This window comes from Mesoplodon densirostris, chromosome 7 (genome assembly GCF_025265405.1).
Source record: "Mesoplodon densirostris isolate mMesDen1 chromosome 7, mMesDen1 primary haplotype, whole genome shotgun sequence".
In the NCBI taxonomy this organism is placed as follows: Eukaryota; Metazoa; Chordata; class Mammalia; order Artiodactyla; family Ziphiidae; genus Mesoplodon; species Mesoplodon densirostris.
Genome location: NC_082667.1, coordinates 115,049,945 through 115,065,480, shown reverse-complemented (window position 1 = coordinate 115,065,480; position 15,536 = coordinate 115,049,945). Strand labels below are relative to the sequence as shown.

General features: G+C 43.6%; 1 long non-coding RNA gene across 1 annotated transcript in view; it reads left to right on the top strand.

Annotated features, from left to right (window-relative positions):
- Window positions 1-2,367: 2,367 nt before the first annotated feature.
- The window catches only part of LOC132493191 (uncharacterized), a 92,210-nt gene continuing 79,041 nt past the window's right edge, over window positions 2,368-15,536 (top strand). The window contains exon 1 of the long non-coding RNA XR_009532964.1: window positions 2,368-2,462. This is a non-coding gene — a long non-coding RNA (uncharacterized LOC132493191). The remainder of the gene's footprint in view (window positions 2,463-15,536) is intronic.

Below are 15,536 nucleotides of genomic sequence, written 5' to 3'. Positions count from 1 at the left end.
TAGTCACCGCCTCCCCTCACCCCCAGTCCCTGGCAGTGCTGAGACGTTGAACATGTTGTACAAATGGAATCATGCAGTGGAACTTTTTCTTGAGAATGGCTTCTTTCACTCAACCTTCGAGGTTCATTAGTGTTGTTGTATGTATCCATAATTTGTCCTTTTTAAATTGCTGAGTGATTTTCCAGTGTATGGATGTAACACGTTTGGTTTATCCATTCACTGGCAGAAGGACATTTGGATGGTTCCCAGTTTGGGGTGGTTCTATATAGAGCTGCTATAAATATCCATGTACAGGTGTTTGTGTAAACATAAGTTTTCCCTTCTCTGGGGTAAATACTGAGAAGTCACAGTGCTGGCTTGACCCCCTTAATTTTGACCACTTCCCACTTTTTTTTTTTTTTTTTTTTTTTTTTGCGGTACACAGGCCTCTTACTGTTGTGGCCTCTCCTGTGGCAGAGCACAGGCTCTGGACGCGCAGGCTCAGTGGCCATGGCTCACGGGCCCAGCCGCTCCGCGGCATGTGGGATCTTCCCGAACCGGGGCACAAACCCGCATCCACTGCATTGGCAGGCAGACTCTCAACCACTGCGCCACCAGGGAAGCCCGATCACTTCCCACTCTTGAACTAGGTTTGCCCCTCTTGTTGGATTTCTGATACTGGACTCACTCTGCTGCCTTCCCTCTTCCTCAGATGAGCGGGCCCATCTACCAGTGCATTTCTGGTTCCATCTCTTCCCTCCCCTGGTCCTCCTCTTTCTGGCTAGGACCTTCCAGCACATAATAAAACTGGAGCCCATTTTGATTAATCTAAATCTTTTCCGGCTCTGAATTTGTGGTGATTTGGATTATTGCACCAGTTTTGTAGTGCCCTCTGCTGGCTGATTCACAAAGCTGGCTTTAGGCCTATGCTAGGGGAGAACTTGTAGGTGCCGTGGGAAAAAGAAAAATAATTGGGAAGGGACGTGGTTGTGGCGAACTAACATTGTCGTGACAGCCTGACGGGGACTCTTCCTGTATTTGATGCTACACATATAGAGAAATGCTGTAATATTTTTGTGGAACCCTACAATATTGTGCCTGTCTTCTCAATTGTGGGCAAAGATGGGCTGTCTGGAAAGCTGGACTCAGCCTGGAGCCTGTTACCCAGATTGCTATTTTGTGAAGATATCCGCATACAAATGACTCAGATCTAAACATTCAAAAATGCTCTTGGAGGGCCATCTGGTTCTTGTTGGTTCTAAAAGCCTCATTCAGCCTGGTAGATGGATCCAGTACAAAAGATAGTGAGGGCTCTTCATTCAGGTTTAAATAGGTTCCACTGACCAAGAAGAGAAGCAGCCTTTTAAAAATAGCTGATACTGATGCTCCCAGAGCCGGAGGATGATGATTCTGCCTCGTAGGTCAGCGGGAGTCTGATAAATACTTAATTGATGATCATGCACTTGCATGGAGGCTTTGGAACACACGCACACACACACACACACTCACACACACACAGAAACACAATTTGGTATCATCATGGAACGCGTGATAATTTGTTTGGTATCTGAAACAGGCTGGGAATTAGGCTGACCCAGCATGTCAGGCAGTGAGGTCTGTCCGAACCTCGGGATCCTCGTGATGTGTCATATTTAATTCGTGAAGACAGCGCTGCCAGCCTTGCCGTTTGAATGGTGGTGCTGATGGATTTGCCATTTGCACTCGCTAGCTACTGGCCTTTCTGATCAAAGGTATGGCCATACATTCTGTGACCAAGGATCAGGGAGTGTCTCCTCTCTGGGAGGCTGACAGGCTTGGAAAGGGAGGGAATCCTGTGCTCTCAGCCGCAGCTTTGCGCTCCGACCAATTCCAGACACAGACTGGGCATCTAGGGAGAGGGATGCTGGGTACCGGGGAACGTGAATTTGAGGCAGCCGCATCAGCAAGCAAAACGCATGACATGGCGCTCGCTCCTTGATTAACCTTTTGTTTCTCTGAGCTTTACCTTTCTCATCTGAAAGTGGCACAAGGGGAGGTGTGCTGGTGCTTGTGCTTTCTTTAGTTTATGCAGACAAAACCACAGTATCTCCTGTATTACGACGGTGTAATTGATACTTTAATGCTTTCTCACAGCTGAGGATGTCAAGTTATTGGAAGCAGGGATTGCATCTTACTTCTCTATACCCGCCAGCTCAGCACAGCACTTGGCCCAAAGAAGAGACAAAAAAGGGAGATTGGTAAATGCTGTGGGTAGAGGTGTGGCTTTTTAAGGGCATCCATGAGTTTCATGAAGTTTATAAATGTTGGAACTTTGGGAAAATCATTTCACCTTTGCCTTGGGTAATTTGTCTTTCTCGTGTGCCCTCTCAGTAGAGATGCTGGTGTTCCACATTGGACTCATCTCTCCAGGACGGTAGCGCTCCAGGAAAAATTCCCTACTCAAGGGGAACCGAGAGCCTGGAGGATCTCTTAGAAAGAAACTGGTAAGTCCTTACCAGCCATTTTCTAAACAAATAACTACAGAGTTCACCTCAGTATCCGCTGTCCTCCTCTGAGAACACCAAGCAAAAGCTCTTAACAGTCAAGAGTAAAAGTTAATGATTTGGAACTTTTTCATTTGTCCTACTATGTCTCTCCTCTGACAATGGCACTTAAAATGATTTCTAGCTGTTAATGGAGAAATTTTGCGTGATCGGTTTTTATAAACCATCTGGTGAGGCTTATGGTCTGCAAGGAAGACTTGGCAGGACTCTGCAGGTGATCAGCTTTCTTCCACACGGGGTCCCCTCTTCTGTCAGTGTTCCACACTTTCACAGAGTCTTAATAATTTTGCGAGTGGTTTCTATTGGACCCTAAACCTAGCCTGGTCTCTTGCCATGTAGCTGGGGCACCAGAGACTTAAGTTACCTCCTGATGAGTTTACTGATGATGGTGACTGCAGTGCCTGTATTTTTAAAAATTCGGTAAAATACATATAGTATAAAAATTACCATCTTAACCATTTTTAGGTGTTCAGCTCAGGGGTATTAACGTTACCATCATCACGGTCCGTTCACAGAAATGTTTTCATCTCACAGAAGTGAAACTCTGCACTCGTGGATCAATAACTGCCCATTCCTCCCTCTCCTGCCCTGGCAACTGTCATTCTACTTTCTGCCTCTGTAAATGACAGGTGCTCTAAGTACTTCATAGAACTGGAATCATATAGTATTTGGATTTTTGGTGACTGGATTATTTCCCTTAGCATACTGTCCTCAAGGTTCATCCATATTGCAGTGTGTATCAGAACTTCCTTCTTTCTTGAAGTTCAGTAATATTCCATTGTATGTATATATCACATTTTTTTTTCATCCATTCATCTGTTGATGGACACTTGGATCACTTCCACCTTTCGGTTATCGTGGAAAATTCTGCCATAAGCACAGATGTACAAGTATCTCTTTAAGACCCTATTTTCAATTCTTTTGGGCATGTACCCAGAAGTGAGATTGTGAAATCAAATGGTAGTTCTATTTTTAAGTTTCGGAGGCACCATCACGCTGTTTCCCACACTGGCTGCATCGTTTTACATTCCGCCAACAGTGTGCAAGAGTTTTGATTTCTCCGCATCTTTTCTAACACTTAAACTTTCTGTTTTTTTGATAGTATCCATTCTAATGGGTGTGAGGTGGTATTTCATTGGAGTTTTGATTTGCATTTCCCTGATGATTAGTGATGTTGATCATCCTTTCATGTGCTTATCTGCCATTTGTGTGTCATCTTTAGAGAAATGCCTATTCAAGTCCTTTGCCCATTTTTGAACCGAGTTCTTTGTTTTGTGGTTGAATTGGAGGAGTTCTTTATATATTCTGTGTCCCTTATCAGATACACAATTTGTAAATATTTTTCTCCATTCAGTGGGTTGCCTTTTCACTCTGTTAATCATGTCATTTAATGCATAGAAGTTTTAAATTTTGATGTAGTCCAATTTATCTCTTTTTTTTCTTTATCTGTTTGGCTTTTAATGTTACATCCAAGAAGTCATTGCCAAATCCTGTTTCGAAACTTTTCCCCTACATTTTCTTCTAAGAGTTTTACAGTTTTCAGTCTTACATTTAGGTCTTTGATGTATTTTCTGCAGTGCTTGTTTTTACCCCTTCCTAGACACTGAATTTCTTGAGCACAGAGACTGTGGCTGTTCATCTTTTTATTCTTAGCACTTAGAATATACCTGGCACATAGTAGGTGCTCAGTAAATTATAGTTGAATGCAACAACTTTATCAGACATGATGAGACTAAATCAAAGACTATATTTATAGTGATTTGCCATTTCCATAATAATAATTATAGCAGACTGTCTTGGGGACCCAAAAAGAAATCTCTGAAATAAAAAAAAATGTCATACTGGTTTCAAGGGCTTTTTGGCATTTTATGTATTTATGTTTTCCTGAGGATGTTTAATGGCATATTTGAATATTTGTCACACTAATTGTGTTCTCATCCCACTTGACCCCTAGTGCCTTTCCCATGAGCTGTATGCGCCGTGAGCCTCCATCATGATGAAAATGATTGGTCAAGGTTGTTCTGCCATGCACGTGGGTCCCTGAAACCCTGCATCAGCCAGTGGAGGAGGTGGGCACTGGATTGCTAGCTGGCCTTGGGAAACTTATTCCACACCTCTGTGTCTCCCTTAGTTTCCTCATTTATAAAATGAGAGTGTGTACAAGTTTCCTTCTAGTTCTAAAATGATGAAAGTTTAGGTATTGGTGATTGATAGGACATTTCAAATAGGAGTAGAAATTCAGCCACTTCTGGGAAGAAATAAAGACAAGATTCACCCCCATCCGGCCTCTCCCCGAGAACCTTCCTGCCTCAGAAACGACCTGAGAGTTGGGTAGAGAGACCGCTGTGCCACCTTTGCAGTTATGTTCCTGCTCATGCCACATGTGAAGGCAGGGAGGGCAGGGGCTGAGTTGAAAACAAAATTCCTATTATAGTTGTTGTTGTTGTTATTGAATCAAGGACGTCTTCTCTGCATCTCAGCCATTCCAGAGCCAGTTGTCGTGTGCCTGTATATGTGTGAGGCACAACCAGCTTGAAAGACAAGAGAGCTCTTGTTTACACTATTAGCTGAAACCACGAGTACCACGCTATACCCCAAACCCCATACATCCCACACGTTTCCTGGGTGGGTTTCTGCCATGGGAGAGGCAGTTACAAGGACAGCCTCCCTGGTGGACACCCCTGCAGGAGGTGGCCTGAGGTGTACCAGTGTCTGGCTCTGAGGCCTGCCTCTGCTGTGGCCATCATTTGACCTTTCTGAGTCTGGGTATTGGGTCATCTTTACGGTGCCAATCAAACAGCAAGGCCTGGCAAGGGCATCAGGGAAATCTGGGTTCGCACCTCTACTATTTCCATCTGAATGAGGTTTGGGAATGTGACTTACCCTCACTGGGAATGGGTTTCTACAAATGTAGGGATTTTATCTGCTGTTTTGCATAGAGAATTGGGTTGTCGAAAGAAGGGGCAAAACTAACTTTTACTGGACACCTTCTGTGTGCTGGGTCCTGTGTCATATGTTTATGTAAATTATCTTGTTTAATGCTCAAATGGCTCCATGAAGGAGCCATTGTTAGACTCCTCTTAGGATGGGAAAATTGGTGCTTGGAGCGTTGAAGTGCCTTGTTCAGAGCCACACAGCTTATACACAGCAGGAACAGGACTCCAACGCACAGCTAAGTGATGTGGGTCTAAAGCCAGCGCCTTCCCTGCATCATTAGACCTGGACATAGAGTAAAGTGAGTGTGTTCTGTCCTAATGGGGGCCCCGTCTCGCCCTCCTTCCTCGGCTCACAGAGCTAATTTGCTTCCCTTCGGGCTTCTGAGAAGGGGAGCTCTCTCAGCCTTTGAGTCTTCTGGCCTTTACCTTTGCTGAAGAGCAGATACCACCTATTTTCCCGAGAAGCCATATTTTCAAGCAAATGAAGTAACTTTTGGTTAAATTTGGGGGGTGGGGCAAAAATGATCCCCAGTACAGAGATCCAAGCACAAGTAAGGTGCCTCTACATGTGCTCCTACCTTGCAGTCATTTCTTTTCCTCCCTCTTCCTTTTTCTAAACGTATTCTTCAAAACCTCGTTTTCCTTGGGGGCCCTGGTAAGTGTGATCGTGTCCAGATTTCCATGCTGGGGCCCGGGGTTCACAAAAGGCCAAGTTGACGTCCATTCTGTGTCTGGCTTATTTGATGCCAGAGGAGCGCTGGGGTCTCCTGAGAAGCCAGGAGAGATTTGCTTCCTGCAGAGGTTTGGATAAGCCCCAGCTAATCTCCATGGCTTCTTAAGGGCACACCTGCTTGTCTGCCAGCCAGCAGCCTCCTCGCTCATTTCCCGTGGGACAGCTGGGGTCAGAGGGCCTCCAGAGAGTCTTTTATCCCCTGCCGAACCACCAGGCCCCCCTCAGCAGCACCTGGGTCCACACAGAAGACTTCCTTTTAGGGGAGGTTGAGACGTCCCTCCCCGAATGGGGTCTGGTGTCCTCTTCCTTCCTTCTAAAAAAGCATTTAATTCAAGCTTTATCATGCATGGCTCAAACTTTATCCCACTGGGGTGAAGCTGATCTGAATTAGTTGCTGGGCTGCTGAGCTGTGAACACATAATAGGTGCTCAGTAAATAAAGATGCTGTCTGATTATGCTCTGCTTGGCATCCAGGAAAGATACACTGTCAGCTTTCCCTGTGTTTCATCCCCGGAACGTAATAGTAACACTGATAATATTAAAACGGCAGAGAATTCAAAAGTCATTTTTGTTTAGCTGTGGAAGTTAGAGGGTCTCTCCTCCCTCTTTTCCCAATGAATATTGCAGAAAGTGAGAATCAAAACAATGGATACTTCCTTTCCTCCCAAGATGGACTCTCCCCTGGACCAGCAGTGGGCACTGTGCCTGCCCTCACCCCATCTTATTCAAGCAAAGTAGACAGCTATATCAATAAACAGCTATATCAAAAGGGATTGAGAAAGAAACTGAGCTTTTCGTTTCTAAAAGTTTAAAATTTTAGTGTCTAGTTTGAGTGGGTATGTGTATGTGCCAAGCTTTTTGTGTAGGTCATCTCAGTAGATCCTCACAGCACCACTTTGAGGTTGGTAGCATCATCCTGATTTTAAAGATGAAGAGACTGAGGTACAGAGAAGGGAAAAGACTTGCTCAGTTTCACCCAATGGTGAAGTCATGGTTCTCGTTCAGATCTGGATGGCTCCCGGGTCCCTGCTCTTTCCCTTTCACTCTGTTTCCCAGGGTTGGAACAATCGTGAATGCATTACATCTGCTCATCTGAGATCCTTTCCCAAATAGCCATTATCCACGAAAGGTTCTTTGGACATGAAAAGCTTCTCACTAAGTCTGGAAATATGGAATCAGCTAACCCAAACCTTCAAGTAATTGGAATGATTCTTGTATATTTCAATTTTAGTTGAAAGAGAGAAAGGAGTGGCAACGCACTTAGTTGAGGAGTTTAGGCAAGGCGTTTACTTCTTGGATGCACATTTATTTCAGTATGATTTTTTTCAGCTCAATAATAATATACCTTCTATTGAACTATGACTTCTAAAGTTTAGAAGGATGACCCAGAGGTGTGGCAAGGGCATACATCATTAAAGAGGACCGAGGAAGAGCATAGAAGGAAAAGAGTACTGATTTTGAAAGTCTTGAGAACATTGGCTTGAAGCCCCATGCAACCCATAGGTCCTGGCTCTAGGCAAATCCATCACTGTAGCCTTCAGTTCCATCAGCTGCTAGGTAGGCATGTAGTGCCTCAAAAGGTTGTTGTGAAAAGTCAATGAAATAGTATGTGTATCAGTCACCTAGTGCAGGGAATGTGCATTGTACCTGCTCAGTAAATGCTAGTTTTCTTCATAAAACAGAAAGTTAATATTTAACCACAAGTAAAACAAAATGGATATTGGTCACTTAGAATTTTTCCATTTTACTATTTGGGTGGCCTCTGTGAAATGGGTCAAGCAGGCTGGGGAGACTCAAGACCATTTCCCTTGGCGAAAGGGCCCTGGGAAATGTGCTCCTGATGTGGAATTTATATCCTGGCAGTCAACTCTCTGGCTCCTGCATTATTCCTGCTTCCATCAGTGTAGGTCCTCACAATGATAGGCCATATATTGAACAACAGCAAATGACAACAAAGATGTCGAGGTCTGAGTAACCCACAGTAGAATTTACCAGTTGATTGCTTTAAGTCAACAACCCAATTTTCTCTAAGCAGACTCAGTCAAGGGAAGCAAATGGTGTAGTACTAGGCTGAAATCTCCTTGCTTTCTACATTTCTCTAGCATCCATTGTTTTATGCCTCCACTCTCTGCCTAAGTATCTCACTCGCCTTCAGAGGTATTTGTTCTTGTTCCTGTGAATCCAGACAGGCCAAGTGTGCGCCAGTAACCCTGACACTCTGAAGAACATGAGGAAGAGAATGGCCTCGAAACATGTTGTATTTGCAGATGAGTCCTTAACACTGGGGTTTAGATTACTGTCTGACTTTATAGGGAGGCAGACCTTGGTGTGAGTCCTTGACTTACTGCTTACAATCTTTGAGCTTTAGTTTCCTTATTAGTCAGATGTATCTGGCTCATGTAATAAGTTCTCAATACATTTAAGTCATTAAATGAAATTTGCTTTCTGTTTATCCTACTGTTAATAACCTCATTTAGCTACATCCCAGTCTCTTCTGAGACTGACGTGTAGTTTATCCCTGTCATTCTAAAAATAGTTCACATTATCAGTGTTTTCTCCTTGGATTGGCCAGATGGGCACTGCACTCTTTGGGGCTTCTCGGTTGAAGTCAACACAGTACTGTAACCATCCCCGGCTCCAGCTTTTTCTTTCCTTGCCCCTCCCTCAGTCTCTCCCCACAAGGACCAGGGGGAGTCCCAGTGACAAGGTCGACATGGCAGATGTAGGGCTTCCATCAGGAGTCCTGCCCGTGGAGGACATTTTATTTAAATTTGCAGTGATTTGCTTCTTACTGCAGATGCTTCTCTTTAGCATTATTGATCTCCTCTTTCTACTGAGCCACGTCAGATGTCTTTGACCCTGGTTTGCACCAGGAGCAGTGGAGGGGCCGCCCGAGACCGTCTGGCATTGTGATTGAATTCAGTTCCTCTTTATGTTTGCATAGGCCTTTTTCATTCTGCCTTGAAATGGGTTGTGCCATTGCAGGTGGGGTCCAGAGTCTGCATCCTTTGTGTCACGCCTCTCAATATAGTAACGACTTCTCTCAGGATCAGAATCTCTTTCCTGGATGGATCAGCCTGTCCCAGGGTGGGAAGGACTCTCAAAGCTTGGGTTTCTTCTCTAGGAAATTGGCCAATATAGTTTCTGAATAAAACTAGGAGGGGTCTGGAGAAGACATTATTTAATGAGCACATATAAACAGAAATGATAGCATGAGATGGGAAGGAAAGGGGAATAAAGACTAAAAGTAGGGACGCCATCTTCTTTCTTTTTTCTTAGAGTTGAAAGTTTTCCTGAGTTATCTCTAGGGCTTTAGTGAGAAAAGAAGTCAGGGGAACTGTTTCTTTACTGTTTTATATGACCCATCCAAAGAACAGCTAAAAATATTAGTCTCCCCAGATCTCTCTGGCCCATCACACTGCCCTGCCCCAGCATGCCACAGCCCGTGAACTCAAGCCCATTTCTTTTCTCTTTTATTCTGGATCCTGCATGATAATCCAGGACACCTGCCATTTGTGCTGTCTCGTGATTACTGCTTCTGGACACTTTGAAGCCTTGAGATCCCTCAGAGAGAAGAGTAATAACCCTGGGGGAGATAGAATAGCCCTGCTTGAAGCATTTAATTTTCATAAGAGAATGATGATAACTTAAATCAGTAGCAAATATATTGCAGAGAAATAGGCCCCTGGTCCACAGAGAAGGGATCAATAAAGGCTCTGCCAGCGTGGTGAAGTAAATCAGGGAGTTGGGGTAATTACTTAAATTTTCTCAAAAACCTCTGCTCAGAAGGGGTTTAATTTGATTGCTTGCTTTAAATTTATTGTCCCCTCAATTCATCAACTTTATCAGATTTTACTTGTGTAGGCCCTATCTCCTCTCTCTGTCCATTTCTTTCTCTCTTTCTCCCCGCCCCCTTTCTGTCTCTCTCCCTCTCTCTTTTCCTCTGTGTGTGTGTGTGTGTGCGTGTGTGTATTTTTCTAGGCAGCCGGAAATTGAGTGATGATCCTCTACCAATAATCTCATCCTTAGTCTAAACTTCATTTCCTTTCAGGACTGACAATATTATCAAAATTGTTAACAAATCAGTGTGTTAAATTACGGTTCCTAGGAGGTGAAAGACACACTATCACACCATTACCTTTAGTACAGTTCTTTCTGTATAATATAATTATTTTATGTTTTTGCTGGCATGGCTAGCACTAAGCGTCCCAGTACATCACATACACTCTGTTGCTTTAACCTGTTGCCATGACAACCTCAACATTCTCCCACAGCAACAAAATTTAAATATGTGTCTATGAATATGAAGAAACAACTATAAGATTAAATAAAGTTCTACTAACATCAGTCTGTTTCATATAGCATTCGAGATGATTTCCATAACAACAATTATTGGATATAATTGCATGAGATGTAATCCATAATTAATCTTTCCTGGAAAAGTACAAAGTAATCAGGTTCTTTCATAGGCAAATGGGTGAATACCCTATTCAGTTATTCACCATCTTTTGAATGTCTATGTATGCCACTGTGTTAGGCTCATGTATTAGTTAGGGTACACTCCAGTGACAACCCAAAAATATATAAAGATTTTTTTTTTAAATGAAAGTATAGGGGCTTCCCTGGTGGTGCAGTGGTTGAGAGTGCGCCTGCCGATGGAGGGGACACGGGTTCGTACCCCGGTCTGGGAGGATCCCACATGCCGCGGAGCGGCTGGGCCCATGAGCCATGGCCGCTGAGCCTGCGCATCCGGAGCCTGTGCTCCGCAACGGGAGAGGCCACAGTGGTGAGAGGCCTGCGTACCGCTAAAAAAAAAAAAAAAAAAGAAAGGAAGTATAGTTCTTTCTCTTGTAATAATCCAGTACATTGTTTCTGGTCAGTAGTAGCTTTCTTCAGTGCAGTGATCTGGAGACCCAGGTCTTTCCATCACATAGCTCCGCCAGCAGCTGAGCCCTTTTAACTTCTGCATCTAGCTAGCAGCAGGCAGAAGAGAGCATGGAGATGTGGTGTGTTGTAAACACCCTGAAGGGACATACATCACTTCTGCTCATTTTCCATTGGCTAAAACTAGTCACATGGCCGCACCTAGGTGTAAATGAACCTGAAAAGCCTAGTCCATGGCTTGGTAGAAGCTTCTCAGCAGCAACTCTATGAGAGCAGGAGAATCATGAATTTTAGTAGGTAGCTGGCTTGCTCTGTCACCATGCAGGTAGATAGAAAGAAGAGGAAGGTGTGCTTCAAACACATGAAGGGCTCACAGCTTGCGGGGAGAAAGTCATATGGTAGTAAAGGAGTGAACAGAGTGCCACGGGGAGAGGCTGCTTCTGCTTGGCAGGACCGGGGAGGTTGGTGGCGGTGCCTTCACCGCAGTGGTACCTTGGATTGCCAAGGAGATGTACCCTATAGTAATTGTAAAATACTGGACTTGCTTGATAGCATGTGTGTAGGAGTAGGAGGCTAGAGGAGATGGGAGTGAAGAGGAATAATTAGATAATGTAGTTGTCTCTGTTGATTCTCAAGTGATAAGCCTGTATTTCTCCCTCACTCTCCACTTGCCTTATCATGAGTGGGTGACCTTGATGAGACATTTTCAGTGTGGTATCTTTGGTTTCTTTTAATCTCCTGTCAGTTGCTGTCGCTGTCAGCATGACTTAGCTCCAGTGAAACATTCAGCTTTCATTTCTGCCTTAGCAGGAATGTTAAATTATGAGGAAATGTCAGGATGGGAGGAAGCCAAACACACGGTGGACACATTACTTGAGGGGTTCATTGAAGGACACTGACCTCTTCTCTCAACGTTACAAGGATTAAGGAGACCTGTATTTTGACCTTCTGGATTCTTCTACAGTTGGAGTTGATATAACTTGTGACTTGAGCACTGTCTGTCTCGAGTGCTGACTGCCATTGTATTCTAGCCAGGTGCATTGTAATGGACACCTACTTGCCTGGAGTGAGAATGACCAGTTATATCAGTTTACCAAAAGGCTCCAAGACTCTGGACATAACTTTCATTGGTGGGTGAGGTGATTGTCCTCAGATTTGTGGTTGTAATGTTCTTTGAGGCATGCTCAGGAAACAAATACCAAAATGCAATGGTCACTGTAAAAATGCTTTGAAAAGTTATAATGACTTCAATACAAATGAAAGAAGGTACAGAGTAATGATTTCAAACGGAGAATTTCCCTAGTGACACTTACACGAAGCACTGGTCAACTAATCTATCGTACCTTAGGAAAAGCAGAAGTTGGGTTTGTGTGAGGCATTTTAGTGACTCTCTGGGATGCTCGCCAACCATAGTAGGCATGGCAAGAGATTAAGATGGATAAAAGAAAAGCCTTCAAGTATTTGGAGATTGGTTTGGGAGACACAACCAACAAGCATGAAATAATTGACAAAACATGAATTTAAATGCATAGACAGGCAGGAGAAACAGAGGCAGTTATTTGGATAATTGGATCAAAACCCCTTATCAATGAATACTGTGCATTTTTATACATTTTGCCATACAAGAGATTAGTTTTCTCTCTTTGAATGCTTTTTTTTTTTTTTTTTTCCTGCTGTACGTGGGCCTCTCCCTGTTGTGGCCTCCCCCGTTGCGGAGCACAGGCTCCGGACGCACAGGCTCAGGGGCCATGGCTCACGGGCCCAGCCACTCCACGGCATGTGGGATCTTCCCAGACCGGGGCACGAACCCGTGTCCCCTGCATCGGCAGGCGGACTCTCAACCACTGCGCCACCAGGGAAGCCCCTGAAAGCTTTTTAAGGAAAAAAAAAGAGGAGAATTTCATAGTTTAACTTGGTTTTCAGAAATTGGCCCTTAAGTTTTGGTTGTGGCTTTGCTTCTCCTTCACTCTAAAATAGTATGTATTTTAATAAAATAAAAAAATGAAAGTCATAGACAAAAAATAATAAATACAGGCTTCCCTAAAATGATCACTTTATTTTCTGCTTCTCTAAAAAATAAAATAAAAGTCAGCCACCTAGCAGCCTGAGCCTGCATATCTGTAAATCTATAAATGTAAAAGCATCTCATATTTTTCTAGAGGTCTTGGATTCTAAGGGTACACAGTGAGTGTTTCTACTTTTCATTATGGTTGCTTTTGATATACCCCACATTTGATTAGTTGAATAATGGAAGTTTGAATCATGATGTAGCCTGTCTGCTCCCCTCCGCTTTTTCTCTAAGGGCTGGTCTTCCTTTCACCCTATTCTTTATTTTCTCTGGACTTGAATCTCTTCAGGTTCAGTGCATGGACTTCATGAAGTTCTAGACCTCAAAAAAACCAGGTGCCTCCGAACTCTTCTAATTTATATCTGTAACACTGATGATGTGTTGGTTAAACAGTTTACTCTTTTTTGTGAAGCTTTATGTTCTCTGTTTGGTTGTTGATGGGAGAGGTGACCCCAACTGTCTAAGATGCGCTGAGCTCTAAAATGTCTACATTGACTTTGGCCAGAAAAGGACACAAGCTAAGACCCACTACAGACAGGTGTGTCTGAGTGATGAGCTGGGGCCAGGGGAGTTTATCCTCAAGGCACATAGTTAGGCCCTTGGGGCCCAGGCAGCATAAAGGAACACTGCAGAGTGTTTGAGTGAGAGTAGAAGTGACCATTTTCAGCAGTTTCTCCCATGTAATGAACAAGAGGGCTTTCCAGCAGGGATGGGAGGTCCCAGTGATGTCCATATTATAGAATAACCTTGGTGATCTTCTTTTGAGTTCATTGAATCATACGGCTTTCCAGTTAGAGGTCATATTTGAAGTCTTTGGCTCTAATTTTCCAACAACTGAAAGGCTTCCACATACAGTACCCTTGACTAAAGGCCATTCAGCCTTTTGTGTGGACCCCAAAGTTGTATCAGTAATAAGAAAATGCCATCATTTTATCTCTCTCCCAACTAATTATAAGTTTCAAAAGAGCTCTGAGTGGCTAACATGAAGATCAACTAGCTAATGTAGATCCCAACCAGAGTTTTAATCACGGTAGCATCAAATATTCTGCATTTAATATTGGGGAGTAACGGCTGACTGTTAACTGCTTTGTTAATAAGAAAGCAGCCTGCAGTTTTAGAAAATCAAAGCATCTTCAGTATCAGGTATATAGTCATTTAAATCCCTCCTCAAACCTGAAATGCCCCTACTCTGGCAGTGTTTGAATAAGGATTCATGATCAGTATGGGAAGGAATTGGGACCACTGACTGAAACCGACTAATACTAAACTACTAATACTTTCTGCTTCTTATCTGTCTTTCTGCTTTATGCTCTTTTCCTCCCTTCTAATCCCATTTTTTTCCTCCTCCTATTCTTTTTTTTTTTTTTTTTTTTGCTGTACATGGGCCTCTCACTGTTGTGGCCTCTCCCATTGCGGAGCACAGGCTCCGGACGCGCAGGCTCAGTGGCCATGGCTCACGGGCCCAGCAGCTCTGCGGCATGTGGGATCCTCCCGGACCGGGGCACAAACCCGTGTCCCCTGCATTGGCAGGCGGACTCTCAACCACTGCGCCACCAGGGAAGCCCCCTCCTCCTATTCTTTACAACTCTGATCTGTTCTCCAGTGTATAGATACCTTGTGATTAACTGTGACAATTAAAAATCCCAGACCATTTTTACCCGTTTTTATCACAGGTACTGCTAACCTGGAGTGTGCATACTGGGAGGCAAACTAATTATGAGTGTATCTTAAGCAAAGTCAACTTCAGAGGTAGATTTGCGTGTGTGCGTATTTGTTTATTTATGTGTGTGGAGGGGAATTATAATAATATATAAAACAGATGTTTAGAATTACCGTCTCTCTAAACTTTTCCATAGCAATGCTCCTCTGCATTATGACCACCCATCTAAAGTACATTATGTCTTAGATTTCTATAGCCTTAGAAATAACTAAAAAATATGTCAATCATAAATTTTTTTAAATCCTCAGAACACACCCATATATTAACACATCTTATTGTTCAGTGTCAATATTGTTTTTGCTCAGTTGGACTATATTGTATCACATCTTGTGCACATGGGCTGGTGGCTGCTTCTGGGGTTTAGCACATATCTATTTATCTCGCTAACACTTGATAAATGGCAGTGATAAATGATCATGTACTTCCCGGGAGCACAAGTGTATTTCCAAAGGTCAAGGCATTTGAGTGATCTGGTGATGCTCTGAAGGTGGAAATCAGGAGCCACAGGACAGAACAATAGGAAAAGCTGCAAGTGAAGTTAATCAGGGAGTGGGGTGGCCCCGAGCTGGGAAGCGCTGCATGGCAGGACTCTTGTGCTTTCTCACAGATACTCTTTCACAGCAGTTCCTGAACTCGGTCAACACATAAGCTTGGGACCTAGTGATGCTAGGGC